We start from the raw sequence: 23,151 nt of genomic DNA, 5'->3' as shown, positions 1-23,151 counted from the left end.
GCCATGAAATATTTCCTAACTCTACTCCGGCATGTCCTCAGCCTGTGTTCAGGGTCAGAGGCCGCTGACACTGTAAACATGCAAAACACTCCACACGAGACACTGGGGCAAACAGGAGGGAGGCCCTGATTAGGAGAGCAGATTGTTTTGTTTCATACTGCAGCTATGCCAAAACCCAGCTGAGCTGAGCTGAACTGCATCTGTCAGAGTTGGAAAATGATAAGGTTTCTGCTGAAAAATTGTGCGTTTGTTGTAGAGATAACAACCAAATAGATACTTTGAATCTGGGGGAGAGAGTAAAATGTTTATGATCAGCACTTTGCATGAAAAAACATCTGACAAATTCATTATTTAAGGAATTTATATGCAATAACTGATCAGACAGCAGTATACAGACATACACAGAAACCACATCCATAAAAACTTATCAAAGGAGAAACACGTCTGACATATTGACTTATAAATTTAGAGCACATAACAATAATTAAGAACAACAAACATCTATCAAGCCCATAAATTTAAACTTTAAGAACTTGAGATTTTAACGTTCAGCAGACTTTATTGCCTTGTTAATAGGTTTATGTTTATGTGGATGTCTTTGCAGTCCAACTGAAACCACGGGAAGTCCCTGCTGTGAAGTGATCGACAGGAAGACTCCAGAAGAAGACACAACTATCCAACCACAGTGACATAACATTAATATGAGCCATTATTAGATACCGTGACCAGTAAAAGAGAGAGCAAGGGAGGAAGGGAGAGAAAATTGTCTAGAAAAAAATAAGTTTCAAATACAAACAGACAGCTTGTTTTATATAAATAAAGGCAATAAATGCAGGAAAATATGAATAAAAAATGAAGTGGAATATAACTTTTCTTTTCAGAAATCAATGATGATTTCTTTTATTAGCTCTTTGTTTTTGTAACTTTTCTGCAAAGATATTTTGGTGGAGTGGTGGCACAGTGATCTTGGGGAGTGATCTTAGATTCAAAACCCACAGCAGTCAACGAGTTCATGAAAAGGTGTGTTGTGAACTGCTGGGATTTGAAAAATTAACCTGCTCAGCTACTCTGGTTTATAACATCAACCCACTATATGTCAAAGCCTTAACACCTTTAAAACACGCACTAACAGTGGAAGAGTGATCGTAATAATATGCTAAATGTGAATACCACTCGTGCTATGCCTTGAATTTTTAAAAATGAGTTACAGCAAAATAGACTCAGACTTGAAGGAAAGTCACTGACTAAATCCAACTGAAGAGAAACTCTTTGACTTCTGAATAAAAAAAGTGGCTACACTGGCTACCTATTTAAAGCGATGCTTCACAGCTGTTCAGGCACTCTCAGGTATCAGCAGACGTCAGCTAAAATCGTTATATGATTTGATGAACACACACGGCTACATGGACTAGCGTGTAAATATGAACTGCGCTGGAAAGAGTGTGTGTGTGTGTGTGTGTGTGTGTGTGTGTCACTGATAAGACAAGATGAAAACACGAAACATGATGACACTTGTTTAAGTCAACAGTGGGAAACCAGCTGTCTGTGTCCATGTGAAAAAGTATGAGTCAGGCAAAGAAAGAATGAGGCGAGGCAGAAAGACAAACGCTAAGAGCATTAAATAAGAATTTTGTGATATTTTATTCATTAATTACCTGCACTCAAAGTCATGTTTTACGTTAAGTAAAAGAAAAAGAGTGTCTATTATTGGGTGTTTTTAAATGTAGATCCAATTAAAACAAATAAACTCAATAGAACCTCTAACAAGTTTGAGTATTGACTTGGGGCTTTGAATTTTTCTTTGAATTGTAGAACCTGACTTTAGACTATGATTACCCTATTAAAAAACATTTACAAAACATAATGTTTAACTTACAATTAGAAGATAGACAGCGTCTGGTGCGTCACTGGCAGACACTGTCTATGGACACGCAGAGCAAAGTGTGAGAAATGTAACTATGGACCAGGTGTCACAACATTACCAGGCTTATCAAACTGCTGAGGTGAGATTTATGGTGAAAACTCTGCCTCATATCTGTTTTGGTATGTTGTCTTTGAAAATGGATGTAAATCAATCAAAAATCTGCGACTAACTCATAACATAGGTTAAAAAAAAAAAAAAAAAAAAAAAAGGCATCAATGCTATAAAGTAATTTGAATGCGTGTGAATGTGTATGTTTGAAATTTGCCTTTGAAAAGGCAAATCATTCTCACAGCTGAAGAAACTCATTGAGTGTGAAACTGAGCTGTTTTATCATTTCCTCCAGGAAAAGGTCAAGGAAACAACACCAGGAAACAGCAGCATGCTCCTTTTCATTCTTGCCCTTCCTCACATTCTCCATTTCTCTCCTCTTTGACATCAGACAATGTCGTCCCTCTGTCATGCAATTTCTAACACCCCTTCATCCTCTTTCTCCTCTCGCAGTTCCTCCCAGACCCACAAGAGGAGGAAATGACGGTTGATCATCAAGCTCTCTGGTGATGAGGGGGGGGGGTCGATTCTGACAGATAAGTAAAACCCCCCATAACCACCACTCACATGCACACACTGTCAATTCATGGGCACATCAATGGCCCTTAACATAGAGTCCTTCTACCTTCTGTTTGGCTGCTTGACATCCTGCTCATTCATTGGTTTCCCATCCTAGCACAGAGTATGCACACAAACACACACAGCTCAGTTGGCAGAGCTTGGCAGTGCTTCCTCAGCCTGAGCCTTGGCATTAACTGCATGCTGCGGCTGAATGGAGACCTCAGTGGCTCTCTCAAAAAAAAAAAAAGGGGGGGGGGGAGACAGAGAGAGACTGAAGAAGAAATGAAGAAAATGTGTGTACGAAGCAAGCAAAGAAAGACGGAAACAAACATACAGGGATGGGAGGGATGGGAGGGATGGGTGGCAGAGAGGTGAGATGAGGGGAGTGACTCCACAGAATGCAGAGCAGGTAGCTGGCAGAGTGGATTGCTGCAGCAGGAATGCAGCACTGGCTACAAGATGGAGGGAGGGAAGACGAGATGACGAGAGCAGGAGGTAAAATGATGAGGCTGTTTATCAGGGCAGAGATCATACAGTTAAAGCAGATTTTGCTTAAGGTATTTAGACTGTTACTGTAACTCAAGGTGAGGACAGAAACCAATGAATTCTGTAAAGCATACAAAGATGGTCACATGCACTTAATTTTAATTGGACAGTTGGTTACACTCAGTAACCAGTTGATATGATAGACTGAGTCAACATTTGCACAATTCACAATGCCATGTGATTTACAACAAAACAGGCAATGTTTTTTCTTTGAAATGGCCTCTAGTTCTCAGGAAGTAGGTGATGTGTTTTCAGCCCCGATCTTTGGAATAAGGAGAGCAAGAATAATACCTGAGGAGTCAGCCAACATGGCTGAATAGACAATGAGAAATGCACCAGCAACAGAAACTCAAGTTTAATTCACATTTGCTGCGTAGAAATGCCACTGCAATACATACGTGCTACATATTAAAAAACTCAATCTTATCATTGAGAAATTACAGCTATGTTTTTTCCAAATGTCTCAGTGTTCCTAATGATTAATTCTTAACTGCAGTTAATGAGATCCTTTTTTTTTTTTTTTTTTTTTTTTTTTTAGGAGTCAAAACCCCTGACTCTGAGCAAGCTCAATAAATGTGTGATGAATTTTCTGGGTAACAGGAGGACACTTATGAGAAGCTCCTTTTTCCTGTTTTACTGTTGGTTTTCATGGCCTTTGTTAGTTCTGGGCTATTTCAGATGGCTTCACTACGACTTTGGCTCAAGCAGAAAGTGAACAAGCATCTGTAATAATAAACACATGTACATGCAGCTCCAGTAAAACACACACCACACGCCTTGGCCACACAACTGACAGCCAAGGAGAAGAAGGTGATACATATCTTCTCTGCTGACTACCCTGACCTGATAACACACACACACACACACACACACACCAGCTGTCCCTGAGAGCAATATAAAAGTTTGTGTATGCTTGTATTGACCAATAATATGCACAGTACAGTATATAAATTTATGCCACTCCTGTGTGACTTCAGAGTTCATGGAAGGAAGTGTGGCGCCGGTGTTTGTGCCCAACAGGAAACTGCCTCACAAAGAGCAGAGGAGGGGCGGAAGAGGCGAGGAGGAGGAGGAGGAAGAAGAAGGGGGAGAGGACAGGAGGAGAAGGTGGGAAAAGAGGGAGGATGAGGAGATGAAAAGAGGTGGGGGAGTGGAAGAAGACGTGACAAAATCTGAAGCAAACACTGGCACTTCTGAACATCAGCAAAAAACCCCATTGATGCATCTCTAGGATTTTCTTCCACTGAAAGCTAAAATGACACCAAGGTATTAATATATTGTGAAATGGATTGCTTAACATATTGTAAAAAAGACCTTTCCTTCTGATGTCCTGCCTGTGATCGAGGTACAGACCATAGGCTGTGCATCAAGCAATTATAGCAGGCAGGGCCTTTCTGGATGCTATTGGAAGCTCAGGCTGACAAAGGGGGAAATTTAGAGAAAAACAGCTGACCACATTGACTTCCTGGGATCTTGATGAATTTCCTTAAATTTTGAACTTCCTTTTGACCAAGTCAAAAACAATGTTGTTTTGAGTAGAGCAGTCACAGCATAATTGGGTAACATGTTAAATGTATTACTAAAATGTGATTCTCTTTAATTTAATGTGATCATTTTACACGCTGCCAGTCATCCTGGTTTTGTGCAGACACTGAAGTTTTCTGATGGCACAACTTACATTTCAGATGTAACCATCTTTCTGCGACATCCTGAAGCTCCTCACTGCAAAATCTCCATCCTGCAGTAAAAGCACAAACAGGGCACGAGGTGAGTGGAAGTGGACTCGCTGGTCATGAGATCAACACACACACATTCATGCCATCTTTCACCATTATTATGTTTGGAAGTTGGCAAGACTCAAAGCGTATGTTTGGGCTGACAATACAGTCACTGTAGGGGAGATGGTCACAGTCAAGCTAGCAGACTAAAAATGAGCTAACTGCTCAGATATGGGATGCATTTGGAGGCTTTGCAGTAGACTCATGCATGAGCAGACAAGCAGCGTGTTTGGCCATGACAACAGTAGGCCCTATTCAGATCTTTGGGGAGGGACTAAGACACACACACACACACACACACCATTATCATAATCATCATCATCCTAGAAGCTCTTGTCGTCTTCAGAACATGTGCATGGTCTCTCACACTCACACACACACACACACACACACACACACACACACACACACAGAAACGCGCACACACAGAAACGCACACACACCAACCCAGACTTGGAGCATTCCACTACAGTAGCATTCCATATGTTTGGTTAAGCAAAGAGAATCCAGATTTAAGACTGGGGTCTGGACTGAATTTAAAGGATGAGAGAGGGAAATGGAGGGAGGGGTAGAACTAAAGACGAACAGGGAGGGGGGTAAAGAGACGAGGAACATTCCTAAGAATGATGTACAGGCAGCAACAGGAAACTAGTATAGAAATGTGCACCAGAACTCTAACCCTGAACATGACATACAAGAACGCTCTGGAATTAATTGTTAGTTTAACTTTCATCCAAACATTAATGAGATATCCTCAAGGGTTCAAAAATAATGAAGAGTGACAGCTGAGCAAAACCCATACATTAGGATTATTACTGACACAAAGAAACAAACCGGCATAAAAGCATTCATAATCAATTACTATACAGATTCTTTAAGCGTTGAATTCACTACATGTATGGCCAGTAAACTGTGAAATGCAGCTAACGTATCAAATATCCATGCTCAGGCAAATCAACATTGAAAGTGACTTTAAAGATCAATTCATTATCAAAGCTTGCTGAATCATCATCATCTGATCTAATCTCTGGAAGAATGCAATAATTGAGTGTCTATTTCATAATAACCTGTAATTTGTTAGAAGGAGCTCTCTGTCTTGACTAAGTGAGGATATCAGTGAGAGTGATGTGCTCACAGACACTTGGATCGTCTAAGTAGCTGCTGATGGACACGCAGCATCAGTCTTTAGGTTGCTGCTGCCACTCTCAGCTCCTCCTCGTGCGATCCCTTCTGTCTGTTCCCACACATCTTTCTTTTTTCCTCGCAGGATGGAGGCAACCCTGCCTCATGTTAGATTCATGAAGGCAGCGGCATGACATCAACACACAGGTTTTGCTGAATCATCAGACATTCTCACGCTCATAGTTGCTACACAAAGAACATTTTCCTACCTGGTGTGATCAAGTAATACTCAAAAGGTGATTCTACAAATGAGAGCCAACACATTCTTTGCAATGCAAACAACACCAAAGCGGCTAGTGACCAGAGAGACCACATGTTTGTATGTGTTGTTGGGTTGTGTGTCTGACTGTGGGGGGGGGGGGGTTGGAGCTATTCATTCAGACAGTTAGCCAACCCGTAACCAAATAAAAGTGAAAACAGCTGTCTCCCTCTCATCCCTCACTCCTACTCTCTTCCCCTCACGCACACAGCCTGTCAGGTCGGCGAGAATTCATGATGCTACTCAGCAGAAACAGCTAAAGCTGTGAGGTGGCACAACAACCAGCCGCCAGCTCAGTATGTTCTCCCCCCAAAGAGCGAATGTCATTCCTGAGGTGAACTCCACTTTAACGTAAACATCATAGATAACATTTACAGGCTTAAATCATGAAGGGCTGGGCTGAGCTTTGAGTCGTCATAATAATAGTATGTGACATTTTTAAAATTGTATACAGATAACACATTTTATATAGTATTTATTTATTGCCCAGTCCTAATAATTTGATATATGTATGTATATGTATACAAGACCAAATTCAATCCAGCTTTTTTCACTTGAGTTTTTATCCTTCCTTCATAATTTTTTTTTTTATTTTGATGTAATGTAGAGCTGAAAAAGAAAGACAGTTAAGTTTATTACAAACTAATGCTCTTCTCTGATGCTACAAACCCCAATTTGTCAAATTTTGAAAACGAGTCTTTTTCCATGGAACATAAACATTTTATCGTGTACTGTTTATCTTTGAGCACGCCTTTATCACATATCCGCTATTAGTCAGATATCAGTGCCTGCTTTTGTCCATTTAGGATTAGACTTTCCAAACATGTAGCATATGTGAGACCATATGCACATATTAGCTTTGGCATCGTGTCTTCCAAGAAATGCTTTAAGTTGACACAGAATGATGCCAAAAGTACAACAAAATATGCTTCCTTAAGTGTCTTCCATAGAGTTTTTTTCTAATTGCTAATCTTACAACTTATTGCATTGCAAAAGGTGGCACAGAAGACATTCACCAGTGATTCACCAGTGATTGTGTGGAGGAAAAACTCTGAATGTGTCCATTAGCTGGTGTGAATGACAAAGTATCATCAAAATGGATGTGTTAAGAAGGGGGAAAAAAAAAAAAAAAAAAGAGAAATTGCGTGCCCCCCCCCCCCCCAAAAAAAAAAACAGAGGGCAGAGTAATCACGGTTGGTAAAACAAGAGAGGAAACGAGGGAGAACGAAAGAGAGCGCTAGTGTTCAATTTCCTCCACTTGAGAACATTTCAAGGCCTGAAACTCCATCCTGGGTTCCACTGGCCAGGCTGGCCTCGTTTGCATGGGAGCCCATTTCCTGTGAGTGATTAGCAGACGGGAGAGTGTGCGCGTGTGTGTGTGTATGTGTGTATATGTATGCATGTATGTATGTATACATACATACATACATACATACATACATACATACATACATACATACATACATACATACATACATACATACATATACGTATATGCGTGCGTGTGTGCGTGTGTGCGTGTGTGTGTGTGTGTGTGTGTGTGTATGTGGGGGCTGCAGTTCAGAGAGGTCTGAGGTTGTTTTGTCTGCATGGGGAGGAAAGGAATGCCCAAATCAAACACAGTGAACAGGATGCCTAGAGAGAGAGAGAGAGACAGAGAGAGGAGTACAAGGAAAAGAGACAGATACTCAGAGGAGAGACGGGGAAAGACAGGAAGCAGAGATCCAGTAAGTAGCAGACAGAAGGAGCTAACTAAAGAATGCCAGAGTGGAATAGAGAAACAATTTTTGCATTGATTTTTCGCTCTCTGCCAACAGCATTCCTCCTCCTGCTATTTGACTTCAAGCAGATCAACAAGGCGGGGAAGAATGTCAAATGGAAAACCATCCAACTCTTTAACTTCACCGTGAACCTGCAGAACCTGTCCTAATATCGAATGACTTACAGCCCTGCAGCCCTCCCTGTTCCACAAATAACAGAGTTCACACAGTCACTACTGCTGACTACACAGAGCTGACTATTATTCATTTATACAACAACAGTAATATGACAGCAATGTCACAGAATATCCTTAGCTTATCCCTATTCACCAATGTGAAGAGAATTGAAGGTCAAACGCACAATTCAGGTTGATATTAAAATATGATTTCTTTACCTGCACTTTAAAGTGCTAGTAAAAATCATCCTCAAGGTAATCCACATAAGTTCATTGGATGAGTTACTTTAGTAAGTCAGCTACGTAGTACTGGTAGTAGTGTCTTGCACAAGGACAACATATCTCAGCACTTGCTGGCACGGGGATTTAAAATCTGAGAATACTAATCAGAGCTAGGCAGCTAACAGAAATATATTCAAAATCATGATATGGCCGAGTGCAATTTAAAAAAATAAAAAATAAATAAAAATCGCATGAGATGCAAATTTGAATATCATTCAAGCCCTAAATGGAATGCATCATTCCAAACCACATCGTGAATTTTCCTGTTAGAGGGACAGATCAGATCTGTCCAGACTGAAAATAGCTCTAACAATAGGAAGAAATTCAACCAACTTTTATGGCCCTTGCAGATTTATCAACAAAATTTTAAAAACACTTAATATAATGATAACAATGTCAGCTGAAAATTGCGCTTTTCATAGAGATTTCATAGTGAGTCATGGTGCTTTGCTATTACAAACCCTGTTTGCAGACCTAAACACGCACCACACAACTTTCAGTTAAGAAGGAAATTATCTGCTGTGTGCACTGCATCCCTCTCTTTTTCCCCAAGAGTTTCAAAGTTCAGTTTCCAAACACTTCCTTGTGCTGTGCGTGTCAGTTGGACCCTGCCCATGCAGGAGCGAGCCATTCCTTGACTGGCAGAGCAGAATTGATAGGCCCCTATTGTTTCCTTTTAAGGTCAATTGTATTTCAAAAGCCTGGCACGGCTGAGAGTACAGATGCAGCTGGCTGGTAGGAGAGATAAAACACTAATTTAACTGCATTCCTCTGTGCAAGTCCACACCTAAAGAAAGAAAGTAAAAGGCAGGCAGAGCAGGAGGTGGAATGACATCGGGTGTATTTAAGACAGACAAGGAGACAGACCACATGGGTGGGTGTCACGGGCATCAAGCTACACCGTACCCTTTTTTGACCAGACAGTCAAAACACACCACCACATGTGGTAAGCTTGTTTTTTTTCAAGGGCGCAAGAAGAGGATATATACATTCAGAAATGCTGCCATACAAGTTCACACGTTATATTCCTCAGCCAAATCAGCATGAAGCACACTTTGAATAACAGCATCAGTTAGATTTGTTAAATGTAATGTTTGGTGGTTGGTTTAAATGTTCTGTTATACAGGGAAGGCAAAGGAGGTGGGGCTGGATGGTCACAAATAAACCCAGACATAGGGAGAAAGAAACGGAGCCGGCTGAAAGTTGGATCATAAAATATGCCTGGTATTCCACAATGTTCCACAGTGCACAAACGAGCTACTCAGGGACTTGGGTGTTTTATGGGATCCTTGTGAGGCACATGCACTAACACACACACACATTCATAGATTAGACATAGATAGATGTACAGATGGACACATATATACACACAAATATACCCTAATAGTGGGTGAGCCAGACGTTAAGTGTCATACCAGCCAGAAGTGTTATCAACTTCCTGACCGTACCATCACCACTGAGTCAGAAAGGAAGAAGGCACCAAGTGACAGGAGCCGATGACTTGCTCATTATCTGAGTCGCTGTTTGTTTGTCTGCTTCAGCCAGAGAAAATGGAAGAATATGTGAATGAGCCAATAAGCCTCAGTTAGTACAGAGCTGTCCAAGTGACTCAGAACATCAGGCAGGGTTCTTACAAAGTTAATCATACAAATGACATGTCAATCAACCAAAAGAGGAGTTGACTATTATAATCAATTCACTGTGAGAGCCATTTACATTATCTGTAATCAGTCTTGAATACCAAGATTTGATTTTGCCACTGCAAATTTAATATAATTCGATTTTTTGGATTAGCAGACAAAGAAAAAAAAATATTCTGTCAATAATTTCTCAGGAAAAACATGCCAAAAAAATGTTATAGTGGTTGCTTTTCTTGGACAACAACAAAAAAAAAACAAGACACATTTGAAGATCACTTTGGATAATATCTTCTTTCTCAAGTGATTGACTTGCTGATTTAAGGACAAATTGGTGCCAACTAAATAAATAAGTAAATAATAAATTAGACAAAATCAATTAAAACTGTTATTACTGGGACACCCTGAGAGCCAAAGAGTTCCCAGCTTATGAGATAAGAACAGCTTGTTGCAGGTCAGTCCCCTCTCTAATCCCTTGTTTCTCATCTGTTAGATGTCCAATAAAAACAAATAAAACAAGATTTGTTGGAGTCAAAATGCTTCTTGTGCTACTACAACATTAAATCTGGACATAAAAGGGTTTCATGTCTCTTAAAGTAGACTACGCACTAAAGCAAGTTTATTTCTGTAGCCTTGCCCTGGTTTGCATTGTGCTGCTTCACTTCCCCTAGTTGGGACGGCTAACATGAGAAGGAGCTCCAAAAGCAACGTTGGCCCAGCCCTCAGCTGCCCTTTAGAAAAGGCAGCAGAGCAGAGATCTCCTCCAAAATAAAACCAAAGGAGAGAGGAGAGGGGGAAAAAGGGTTGAGAGGAGGGGACAGAGGCTGAAAATAGCCCAGCAGTCAGGGGCTGCATGCATCAGCACCACATTGATGAAAGCCCCTAAAACCAGACTTTCTAATACATGAATGGTTGGATGGATGAATTGAAGGAGGGATGTCTGTGGAAGAAGAAAAACATCCTACCAGTTCAACTTTAAATTGGAGTAAGTGAAAACAAAGGACAATTAGAAATAAGGGTAGTGTCATGGAAACGTTGGAAAGTGGAACAAAGTTCAGGCACATCAAAATTTAGACAGGACGATTCAAGATTACTTTTCTCAGACTGTTGCAAAACTTTCTAGAACAATCAAAACAAGCCAGTTAATAAGTAGAAACAGAGCAACGATGACAGACCAACAGAGGATGCGAGAAACAGAAGAGGGGGAAGTGAGCAGGTTGCTATGGAGCTCGAACATTCCTCTCTCCCAGAACATGTATATTTTCTGATCACAAGAAAAATAATCTGCTGGAGGAATTTTATTTTGAGAGCCGCCCTGTAGATCCCAGGCTTAAAGCAGGACAGGCAGGAGTGTGTGGGTGAGTTGTTCAGTCTGTGTGTGTAATCTTCACACAGTCCATGTTCAGGAGGTAGAGCGCCTCTGAACACCTATGATACTTGGCAAAGAAAAAGCTCATGAGGATCCAAATCCAGACTGTTCATAGGTGATTAAAGGAACAAACAGCGGAACCCACACAGATGCACACACAGCTGGTGAAGGAGGTTTCTGAATGCCACTTCTATAGACGGCGTTGACGCAGGTATCACAAGCTTAAAATTGACCCTTTCAGAAGTTTGTTTCTTCTCCTTTAAAGTCGGGAGAGAAGGAGAGTGTCTGCTGGTGTATGTTTCATTACAAAGGCAGCAACAAAGACACAGTAAGAAGGATGACAAAGGGAGACTGACATTCACAAGAGCTGCCCTAAGCCTGCAAACCCCTGATTACTTACAGACAGTCTGTGTGAAATAGATGTTAGAAGACTCCCTCCTTTTATTCCCTCCCTTCCCCTTCTCCTGTCTCAATGAACAACACATAAATCACTCTTTGTGATCGTGATAAAAGTCAGGTCTTACAGGTGTCTTGCTGTATTTTTCCTCTTTCTCTCCCTCAGACCATTTTACATTCAAAGATTTTTACTTGACTTTACTTTTTCTCTCCATCTCTCACTCGCCCACTTACAGATTCAGAGCAGCGTCATGCTGTTTGAGGAATCTGACACACAAACATAGATATCGAGCGAGCTACAGGGTGTAAAAATTAGGAAGGAGCAACTTATTTAAGCAAACAACATTAACAAAGATTTTAAATAAGATTTTAAACATTTAGAGCAGCGCAGAATACAAGGAAAAACATCTAATATTTCATTTATCAATCAGTCTGTCTTATCAACAACTTGATAGAAGTACGGCAAATGTGAAATTCAGTACTTACAGTAATGATGATAAATAAAAGATTCATATAGGAAAAAACATCGTGTGTCTCAGTAGGATGCTGGGCCACAGCGAGGAGCCAGACTCATTGGGCGTTTGGTTTGAATACATCAAGTTCTTGGAGTTTTCTACTTGTGGGACCAACATCATACTTTAATTTTTCATCCAGTGATCACATACATTTCTTATTTGAAGTAATATTTCCGTGAGCATCTGCTTTTTATTCATCTATTCAGGCTTTTCCTTTAATTTCTGTAGCTTTAATTAAAAAATGGCTCCTTTAGCAAATTCAAAAGAGAAGTGACCTCAAAGCACGAGATAAGACAGCAATGCAACGCGTGATGTCGTCTCTCTGGGCCTCATTCAGAAACAGCAACAGCATCAGGACAATAAAACTTCGACCAAAAAGCAGCACTTAATATTACAATCACTCTCTTTCCATACTGCAAACTCCCGCCAACAACAGGCACATCAGTCAGTGGCCACCCAGCTGCAAATAACTATGACTAAAACATCATAAATTCTAGAGCAGAGACCTGTAACTACAATGCCACAGACGTGAGGCTGAAAAAGACATATTGCAGCCCTCAGGATATAAACATTAATTAAATTGTAGTGATGATACCCAAAACATACAAACCCAGCTGCTGGGTGAAGGACTTTGGTTCAACATCGAGCCTTTTAAGGATATTATTGAGGTTAGAAACTACGACTGAGGAAGGAGGAAGGGCATCTGTAGGTGGCATGGTGCGGTATTTTTGTATCTCTTTACCACCAGTGTTAGAGGCTTTTTTAGTTTTGGCCCCATCAAAGCCCGATGTGTGTAGTCTGTGCCATCGCCCACCACCAGCATCACAAGCCCGATCGGAAGTATGACATGATGTTCACCTTTCCTCTGCTCAGCCAGATCTCTAGGAAGAAGGAGGCATCTTGAACCAGACTGGAATGGCTCCTGAAATATGCCAGATATGTTCCTGAGCTTCTGCCCCCCCCCCCTCCTTTCCATGAAGACATAGGCCTATTTGCTAGCCTACCTCCTACCCTCTTCTCCCTGCAGTCCCCCAACCCACAGCATTCCTGCACTGTACACAGCAACAAACACACGCAGATGACCCACTCACATAGAAAATGTTAAGGGCATTAATAACACAAGTTTCCACCCAGCTGACCCAGACATGCCTTTTAAGGGTAAGCGGTTCAGATTTCTCTTTTCATTAACTTCCAAAAATACTTCTGGACCAGGCAGGAGGAGGAGGAGTGACAGGAAAGGAGGGGTGTGGGGGTTTAGGCAGGCGAAAACAGAGTGAGAGAATAAGTGAGACAAGATAACAATCGGAAGGAGAGAGGGGAAATGTTGGCTCTTTGAGGAGGAGAACACCTAAAAAAATAAAAGTGTGGCTGAGGAATTTACAAGAAATGTCTTAACTTTAGCTCTCCCCTGTTAAAATGTTTCAGTCCCATTCTCCCCTCCCTCCCTCACACTGCCTTGCTGTGCCTCCTACATGCTTTTGAAGTCTGTTTCCTTTGCACTTCTTTCCTGTTCTTCTCCAATATTCGACGAGGTAGCCATTTTTGAGCAGGGTGTATAGTGTAGGAACACCACAGGCTCACAGGGGAACTTCTGTAAAACAACTTGTTGGAGGCTGAAATGTCTAACAGAAACCCAAATTCCACACGGGAACCAGTTGGGGGGAGAAAAAAAAAAACAAAAAACACACACACACAAAAGTGGAAACTAGTGTGTGTGTGTTTCAGGTTAACATGATTGCATGTAAAACAGAAACACAGTAGAAGAGTGACCCACATTATTAGTCAGTGTGGTCCAAACTCCATCCATGAGGGGCAGCTGTCTGTTCAGGCTGGGCTGAAGATTAAACATTACAGGACTTATCACCTCCAGTTATCACAATATAACAAACACAATCTTGGCAGGACTGCGCAGTAAACTGGCACTCAGCGTGGAGGGCAGAGGAAGTGAGAGGGAGATAGATTGAAATAGAGATAGATGAAGGCATGCTTCACATGTAAGACCCTCAAAATACACAAAGTTCTTTGGTGACACTGGTTATCTACAGTATTTAGACCCGTGATAGGCTACGGTGAGGTTGCATCTACTAAAGATAAAACAAACAGACACAGACAGAAAACATCAAAAGATGAGTCACAGGAGAAACCGTGCACTGTAAAGCCACTAACGGCCTAACAGATGGCTTTGGCCAAGATTTAAGAAGAAAACCATGGAACAACAAGAGGTAGTGGCCAAAACTTGAGAAGCACTAAACATAAATCGGCCCCCATTAAGAGATACAGTAAATAAATGATATTCTGACGCAGCATCAAAGGACTCTACGACAACTACCTATATGTCTGTTCCTGTGTGGTAAGGAAATGGTGGACGGTGGAGAAGCCAAAATGAAGACCAGATGATGAGGTTTTTTTCCCCCTTCAGTTACATGCCACAGCCTAAGAACCTTCACATGGTCAACAGCAAGACAGCTGCCTGGTTTTGAGGATTGCAAGGGAGCAATGGGTGTTGATGAATTAAAATTCCTGAAATGTGGTACTAGGAGGTAGTTTGGAAGTCTGGTATGTCTCAGCATTACAACTGTGGATAATTCTGACAGAGATGTAATAGCAGGACGCTGAACAGATCTGTCATAAAGGATGGCCAGAAGTGAAAATGGTAACATAACTGTTAATCACCCACATAAAACACACACACTGTAAACAATATTTTGTAGTTCTGAGCATCTCAATAAGATGTGCCACAGTTTACCAAGCCTATTGTAAATACTCATTGTATTCCTCGTGTTATGATGAATTATTGACAGTAGGGGTAATTAATAAATACATAAATTTTGATTTCACAGCAAGTCTCTCTTGAAAGCTCATTTCCCGATGCAGAAAAAAATCAAGAATCAGAAATGCAAAACTCAATTCTTGCTTATAGTGACTGGAAGATTGGCCTTGTGACTGTACCAATTGGATGTTGAAAGGACACAGACATAAAAACGTGCAATGTTTTTACGTTCTTAACAAGGTTACCACACAATCTGACTGGCTCCTCTCTGCATTTGGAAGTATTTTGGTTTCTATAAAGTCGAAGGGAAAAGTGACCCAGACAAGGGCTTATTGTTAGTTCTTTGTAAAATTGGGAAGTGTGTTGGCAAGTGTAACCTTCTGGTTGAAAAAAATAATTTCCCTGTTTTTGTTATCATTAAAATATAATGAAAGTAAATTGATGTGTTTTTGTATTATGAATCATTGCAAATATATGCTATAAGTTAAATGTAAAATAAAAGTAAAAAAAAAAAAAAGATTTGATTTTATTTAAGCGAGGGGATGATGAACATATACAATATTCATCAACATGTAGTAGCAGCTAGTTTCCATCCATAAGCCCTTAACAGGTTGGTGTAGTGGATTAAAACTACATTTAAAAGTTTGATGAATCAAGATGCATTGATTATCGATTTATCAGCTATTCAGCCCCATCAGAAATGTAATCAAATTGAATCATGAAGTACCGCGAGAGTACCACCTCAAACTGACTATAGAGTAATATGGCAGGCTTGTTTATTATATTTTAAATCTAAAACATAAAGTATGCAGAGAGCGAATACTCTTTTAAGCTACTGTAAGTGACACGATCCTCTACACAGGATTTACCATCATAACAGGGTACGTACAATCATCTCTCCATTGAGCTGTGAGGAAGTCTTCGTAATTACTAATCATAGATAATGTCCATCTGCTGTTGCGCTGACTGGCCAGCTGGCTTGTCACGCATGAGAATACAAGGAAATGGAAATGTGTCATTAAGATTGCAGCAGGAAGCATAAGAGCAATATCGGCTCAGTTTCAGTAAATGTTTCAAAGATGAGTCTCTCTTCAAACTCAGTGGTACATTATTGTGAGACTCTCAGCTGCAGAGCTTACACATGCACAATACACAGTATAAAGCACACACTGGTTCTGCTCAGACTTGTGGACAAAGTTAAGAAATTTTTAAATAAACCAGCAGTTCCTCTTAATAGTTAAATAGAAGTCAAGGAATACACAACTAAGGGTTCTCAACATTTTTACACATATTACAGGGCACAAGAGACTGTATACAACCACAGAGGTCTTGAGGTGGATAAGCAGCTCAGACGTGAATTTTTAAAATCTGTCAGAGTCAAACAAGACAAACAGAATGTGACTTTCTGATGGCTAATTTGGAGAAAATGTAGATTATATGCAGAAAATAACTTTATAAAATTGCAGTTGTCTCAAAATTGGGTACATACAGTTCTAAAATGTAAATAAAGTCAGAGTCCATGCGGTGTCATTATGGATATCTGGTGCAGTGTACTGGACAAAATGCAGTCATATGCACCTACAGCGTTGTCCGTGATGAAACTGAGGCCTCATCACTACTGTGCTGTGATGAGGCCTCAGTGACGGACCAAACCACCACCGGACAGAGGGCCCGCTGGAGCAGCTCGTAATGAGGAGGCTGTTTGGCACGCTTTGCAAGACTAACGAGGGGGATCCATTGACACACACACACACACACACACACACACACACACACACACACACACACACACACACACACACACACACACACACACACACACACACACACACACACACACACACACACACACACACACACACACACACACACACACACGGGATCCTTTAAAGAGCGAGCGCACATATCTGTTGCTCTGCGTGTTGGTGAATGTGTTAATGAGAGCCTTAGCGAGGCGTGCGAACACTTGGCGCTAAGATGTGCTTCTGCCTACTGAGTACTGAGTGCTGAGTGACTGATGCTCTCTGCCTCTAGTATCTGATGACATATCTACATGGCTGGGAACAGCAGCATCAAGCTAAAGTGCTTTGTAGCGCAGACAGGCATGCACAGACACCAACACACACACACAGCAAACCTATGAATACACACAAAGTTCAAGTAGTTTGAACTGCAGCTGAAATCACAGAGCCCTGCCCTGTCACGGGCCCACCAGTGATAAAGAAAGCTGGCAGAAGAGTGGCGAATGGAGAACTGAAGGCAAGATTGGGAAAAGGACCAAGAGGAAAGGAGGAGTGAGACAAAACAGAAAAAGGCACGAGCAAAAGAATGAGTCTAGGTGAATAAAACGTCTGTAAAGGAAATGACTGTATACATGTACACAATACTGCACTAACTGAATATTTTCATTATTAATTCATACTTGTGTACAAAGTGATCAGAATAGTGAATGCGCTGATCACAAATTCCCAAAGATTAAGTTTTCGGACAGCTTGTTTCAGCTGAGCAAAATTCCTTCATTTCATTTAAACAGAAAACCCATAAAATCTGATGAGTTGGACACAGAAAATGTCCACCGTTACCGTTTGATATAGCTAAAATAATACATGTCAAAACAACTATAGGTGTTTGTGTTGATTTACTGGATGTTTCTGTTACACTAACGCAGACAGATGCGACACGAAAAACCCAAAATATGTGGTATATACACACACACACACAACACTCAAGTAGTACACATGCATTGATTTTATTCATGCATGGTTACTGTTGCTCACCTGACTGAATAACACACTAATTTTTCTCTCTAGCTCCCTTATGCACACATTAACTCTAAAAGATACAGTATGTACATGCAGAGCCCCATGTTGGCGCGAACCCATCTCCCTGCAGGTCTGCTAACAGACAGACGGCAACTCCAGCTGGCCTGCGTATCATCAACAGCAGCCTCTGTCCCGGATACTGAGCCCATTATTGCATTATAACAAAACACACACATACACACCCTCACAAAGGATGTGCACTCACAGACTGTGTGTGGGCTTAAATACAAGCCTCTAAGAGCCTATGATTCAGCTGTGCTATTTCAAGGAGGCCTCAGTTTTGTAACGCCTGCAACATCACTCCATCTTGTGAGTGCATCTTCCACTGCTCTATTCCCAGGTGATTGGGCAACCTACACAGGTCAAAAGTGAGAGTCTAACTCTAATAATAACCAAAACCAACACCATGCAGTCCTACTGCCATCTGAGCCAGTTGTTACAACTTATTAGGATATACAGGTTGCATTGATGCAAAGCTTAAGACTCACACCTGATATTTCTTTTCTTCTTTGTAAATAAACAAACTTCAATGGCATTGCAAATTGTCTTTCATTATCACACACAAAACAAGCTATGTAAATTTCCAATCCAATCAATCAGATAAATAATCATTACATTAAAGGGCAAAGTTTTACTGGAGCTAACACTATCACCACAGTGTGAACAGGGCAAACCTTGTGTACCTTTTATAGACACAAATTGATGGCTGAAATAATTTCTCAATATGTGTTCTCGTTTAACTGAGCAATAACCTGAACCATTCTCATTTGCATGCACTTGCAGCACATGACGTCAGTGTTGATGTACTGTAATTCCACTCTGATGTGCTCGATGTACACTAACAGCAGGGGCCCTGTGCGTAAACCTTCATGTGCAGAGTGGCAGTAATACTACCATCAACAGGGTGGGTTTGACATTCCCAGCGGTTTGATTCTCCCAGGCAGAAAACCTCAATATTTTAATTTAATCCCCAGAGCAGTCATTTAGCCACTCCATAATCCCCAGGTCCAGTGCTTAGGCTGATAATTACTCTTATTGGACACCCATAATGATTAGTTTTGGGTTTCACCCAAAGCAGTGCAGGCAGTTTCATAAGGCAGTCATGGCATTATGCAGACTGGAAAACCAATCATGCGTGGTATAGCCCAGGTCATAAAAGAAGGGAGAGGGGTATGATTATTGCTTTGTATGGCAGGCGACAACTCCTGGACAAACTCTCTCTCTTTGCGTAGCGTTTCAGTATTTAAGAGACTTTAAAGTTCATGGAGCAGGTGGTGATGGTGGCAATCTTACTGTGTCAGCATTAACAACTGAGCGATCATGTTCACTTACAGGGATGAAGGTCAAAGCGTTCACTGTGAATCATCTCTCCTGAACCCTAGAGCAAACAAGCCGAAGTTGGAGCATAATTCCCCCAAACTGTAAATGCGTGGATCAAGCAGTCATCTGGGAAAATTTAGACATCTCACGCTCCACTTTGCTGTTATTCTCATCTAATTTTCCCATTTGCAGTTTTCCCAACATTTCCAAACTGACAGCATAAACTGCTGACAGTACCTCTGCATGCGGTATAATAATCCCTGCACCCCACCCTGAGCAAAATACCAAAGGAAACCCTTCTCACACATCTACCACCACGACAAGCTGCCATGCAAGTTCCTGTGCTCAGTCCAAGAGAGGAAAGTGGATTCACAGCAACACAAGCTGGTAGCTCGGCTGGTATAATCTACAGCTAGCTCGGAGGCCGAGCCCTACTGGAAAGTCATCAGCTTTTTTTTTTTTTTTTTTTGGCCTCCTTCATGTCTGAAACAGGTCAAGGCAGGTCCCCTCCATCTCCTTCCCTCCCTGTGCTGCTCTTTACAAGCCCCACCTGGCACATTATTATTCCACCACTACAACTACCTTTTCTGCTGTTGACTGACTGACTGACACTCTCACACTCACCTCTATCACGAGTGAGGCAGCACAGGGGCACATACTGTTCAGACTTTGGGCTCTGCCAGGTTGCTCTAATGCACATCTGCGCATCAAGACACTCCTTCACATGTGAAGAGAGCTTTTCACAAATGTGATTCACATCTTTTGATTTCTTTGTGTGTCTTATGAAGAGCCTAAAGATGTTTTATGTAACATGATCTAAAATGAAAACAAAAAGGTTAGAATAGAATATTTCTCCTTGATTAACAACGCGAAGTATTTAAGGATAACATTTAGTGGGGACAACTTTCAAAGTTGGTCAAATATAATTTTTTTTGCAAGCCTTCTACTGTAGATTGAAGGTGGAATTAGTTGTTTTAAACTGCACACTGGAACATGTGCACGGCTCGTGTGTTCAGAAAGTCTCCCGGCTAATGTCAAAATAGTCTTTATCAACTGTCAGTGAACTCATTCCACTGATTAAAGACGAGCAGTCCCAATAGGCCTGTTTGTTCTTTATGTTAAATACCTCCAGTGTGACTCCATCCAGCTGTTTAAGTGAACCTGTGCACTCCCACTGGTGGCTTTCGTGATCAATTCTGACTTCTTTCCGCATCTACACATACCTGCCAGTGTGCCATGTGTGGCACTTTACACCAGCAGCTGCACATGCAGCTAACATAATATCACACAGTGCGTCCTTCAAGAAATGATGCCATGAATTGTGGGAGTAATGTGTGGTGATGTGAATAAATTAACTGTTTTCTGGCCCAAAAGTGTTAATATGCTGGATCATCATCAGAAAACTGACTTCATTCATTTAAAAAATAACCTTGAAATGGAAAGCATGGGGCCCAGTGTGTGGAGGACCTGGTGTGTTTTGAAGGCCAAGGCTGGACGGGAGCCGCTCATGAATGTAAAGATCCTGACGCAGAAACATGTCAGCTTCATGGCGCCGGGCACGCGCAACCACGTTCACACAGTCGGAGAAACGAGACTTACGGGGTTAAAACGGGAAGGTTTTTTTTGTTTTGTTTTTTTTTTTTAAACACCTGGGCTTTTCTCCGCAGTCCTGGATGCTTGTTTTTGGCTACAAACCGAGCAGAGGAGGAGGAGGAGGAGGAGGACGGTAGAAAAACTTGCCGCAGTTCAGACTTCTGCAGTCCAACTCAGGAAGCCGCTGTCTGAATCCACAAACACACTTCCCATGTTCCCTTACCCGACACAAAACACACACACATACACACAAAGAGAAGTAATAATAATAAAAAAAAAAAAAACATAAAAACTCAGACTTTACCTCAGAGGCTCCTCCGTCGACTCAGAAAAACGCCACGGTAAATCCACAACTCTCCCCCCCTCCCCGGGCTGAGTTCATGCGGACGGCCGGACTCGCTGCTGCTGACACGGCGGGGACAAGTTCATCCACATATCCGCGGACACGGCGGAGGAGACCGTTTCCTCTCGGATATTCCGCTCCCTGCTCCCGTACTGGATCAAACCATCACATTCCTGCGCGTCCTTAACAATGAAAAAAGGTGGGTTTTCCCTTTCTGCCGCCGGAGGACCCACCCCTCGGGATGACTCTGCACGGTCTGACCGCAAAGAGAACGCCCTTCCCGGCTCCGAGGTCCCGCCTCTCTCCCTCCGCTTGAGAGGCCGGTGAGCTGCCTGAGCTGGGCGGCTGGGCCGAGCGTGTTACCGGACAGTTTTAGTGACACCACCGGGGACGGAAGGAAACATCCACACCAAGTCAATCACAGCTGAAGTCCTTACAAAAACCTGCAGTGATTCAGGGATCATGTATTTTCACTATCAGGAAATTCAGTGAGAAACAAGAACAGCAATGTTTCAGGAGTGACACAACACAAAACACTGAGGGGTGTTTTTTTCTGTAGCATATTAGAAATCCCCTGTTGTTACTGAACACACTGCTTATTCCGCATTTGATAAAGAAATATGCAAATCAGCAACTTCTGTGAAGTTTTTCATTCAAAGCCGAGCTTTCAACAATACATCCTGAAGAGAAAAGCCTCAGCTTGAACACACTAAACCTTCAAGGTCATTAAAACACTGAGCCCCTGCATTTCCTCTGCAGGCTGTGCTGTTTTCAGCCCACAGCTCTGTTCTTAATGGGCCATTCAGCAGTCTAAACCATTTTCTTCTTCTTCTGAGTCCAGCCGCAGACCAGCTCAGACAACAGACAACCTGACACATGGATCAGTCTGTGCTGTCACTCAGTGAACCCCCCCCCCCCCCCCCCCCCCCCCCCCGTACCTGGACACGTCTACACTCCTCCTGGTTTTGCAGGTGTACATGTGCTAACTTGAATCATATTGCAATAACAGAGAACAATAACTGTGACTGAGGTTCACTGTCCGATGTGGTATTACGTCAAGGTGAGGGGCAGGGAGGATGATCGTAATAGACCTCTCCAAACTCGTGAATATGATTGGCAGCGAACCAGGAGACCCCTGTCAACACACACAGTCACACAGTGAAGTATTTATTTTATATAGCTCTTCAACTGTTCCAGCTGATTTTTGCAATCACTGCTTAAGAATGTTCCCTTAAAAAGCTAATCTGTGCTGAGTGGTTGCTCTGAAAGTAACATGAACAGGACATTGTCTTTTTATGAGAAAGAAATGCTGAAGAATGCAGTAATAGGATGGCAAACCGCTCACATTTGCCAGTGACCTTGACAGTGTTGTGATTTAAATGATTGCACATTTAAAACCTTGCTCAGATTCCCACAGTCAAGTCTTTGTTCTCTTTTTGTTAAATATACCTTCCTCCCAAAATGCCATAGTACTCTAGTCATATCACCTGACACATTGGCTAAGGTGAGGCAGAAATAATATCAAAGTCTTTTTCCAGGCAGAGAAAAGGCCAAAGATAGAAATTAATCCACCACAAATTAAATCCTATCAGAGTCTGCTGCATGGTGAGAGCATAACCAGACATACCCAGAGAATGTCTCAGCAGGAAAACCAAGCAAAGATGTAAGCAAATATTTATTTCTGTATTAACTTTATATTTGTCTGTAAAAACGTGGGCTTTCCCTCACTATCATAAGGGACTGGTCCACTCGACACATAGAGACAAGCACTTATTTATGAAGACACATTGCCCCGCTATCCGTCAGGGCAATATAAACAGCAAAATGACATGTAAAGGTAAGCATGGAAAATGTGTATTGATCATATTTC

At 41.7% G+C, this 23,151-nt stretch overlaps 1 protein-coding gene across 1 annotated transcript in view; it reads right to left on the bottom strand.

Annotated features, from left to right (window-relative positions):
• Positions 1 to 21,453, bottom strand: part of luzp1 (leucine zipper protein 1) — a 40,600-nt gene extending 19,147 nt beyond the window's left edge. The window contains exons 1-2 of the mRNA XM_029493541.1: positions 21,243 to 21,453; positions 4,758 to 4,817 (exon numbers count right to left, since the gene is read on the bottom strand). The gene's annotated coding sequence lies outside the window, so the exon portion shown is untranslated. The remainder of the gene's footprint in view (positions 1 to 4,757; positions 4,818 to 21,242) is intronic.
• Between the last annotated feature and the right edge of the window lie 1,698 nt (positions 21,454 to 23,151).

This window comes from Echeneis naucrates, chromosome 22 (assembly GCF_900963305.1).
Source record: "Echeneis naucrates chromosome 22, fEcheNa1.1, whole genome shotgun sequence".
NCBI classification, from domain to species: Eukaryota; Metazoa; Chordata; class Actinopteri; order Carangiformes; family Echeneidae; genus Echeneis; species Echeneis naucrates.
This window is presented reverse-complemented; position numbering and strand designations above follow the sequence as displayed.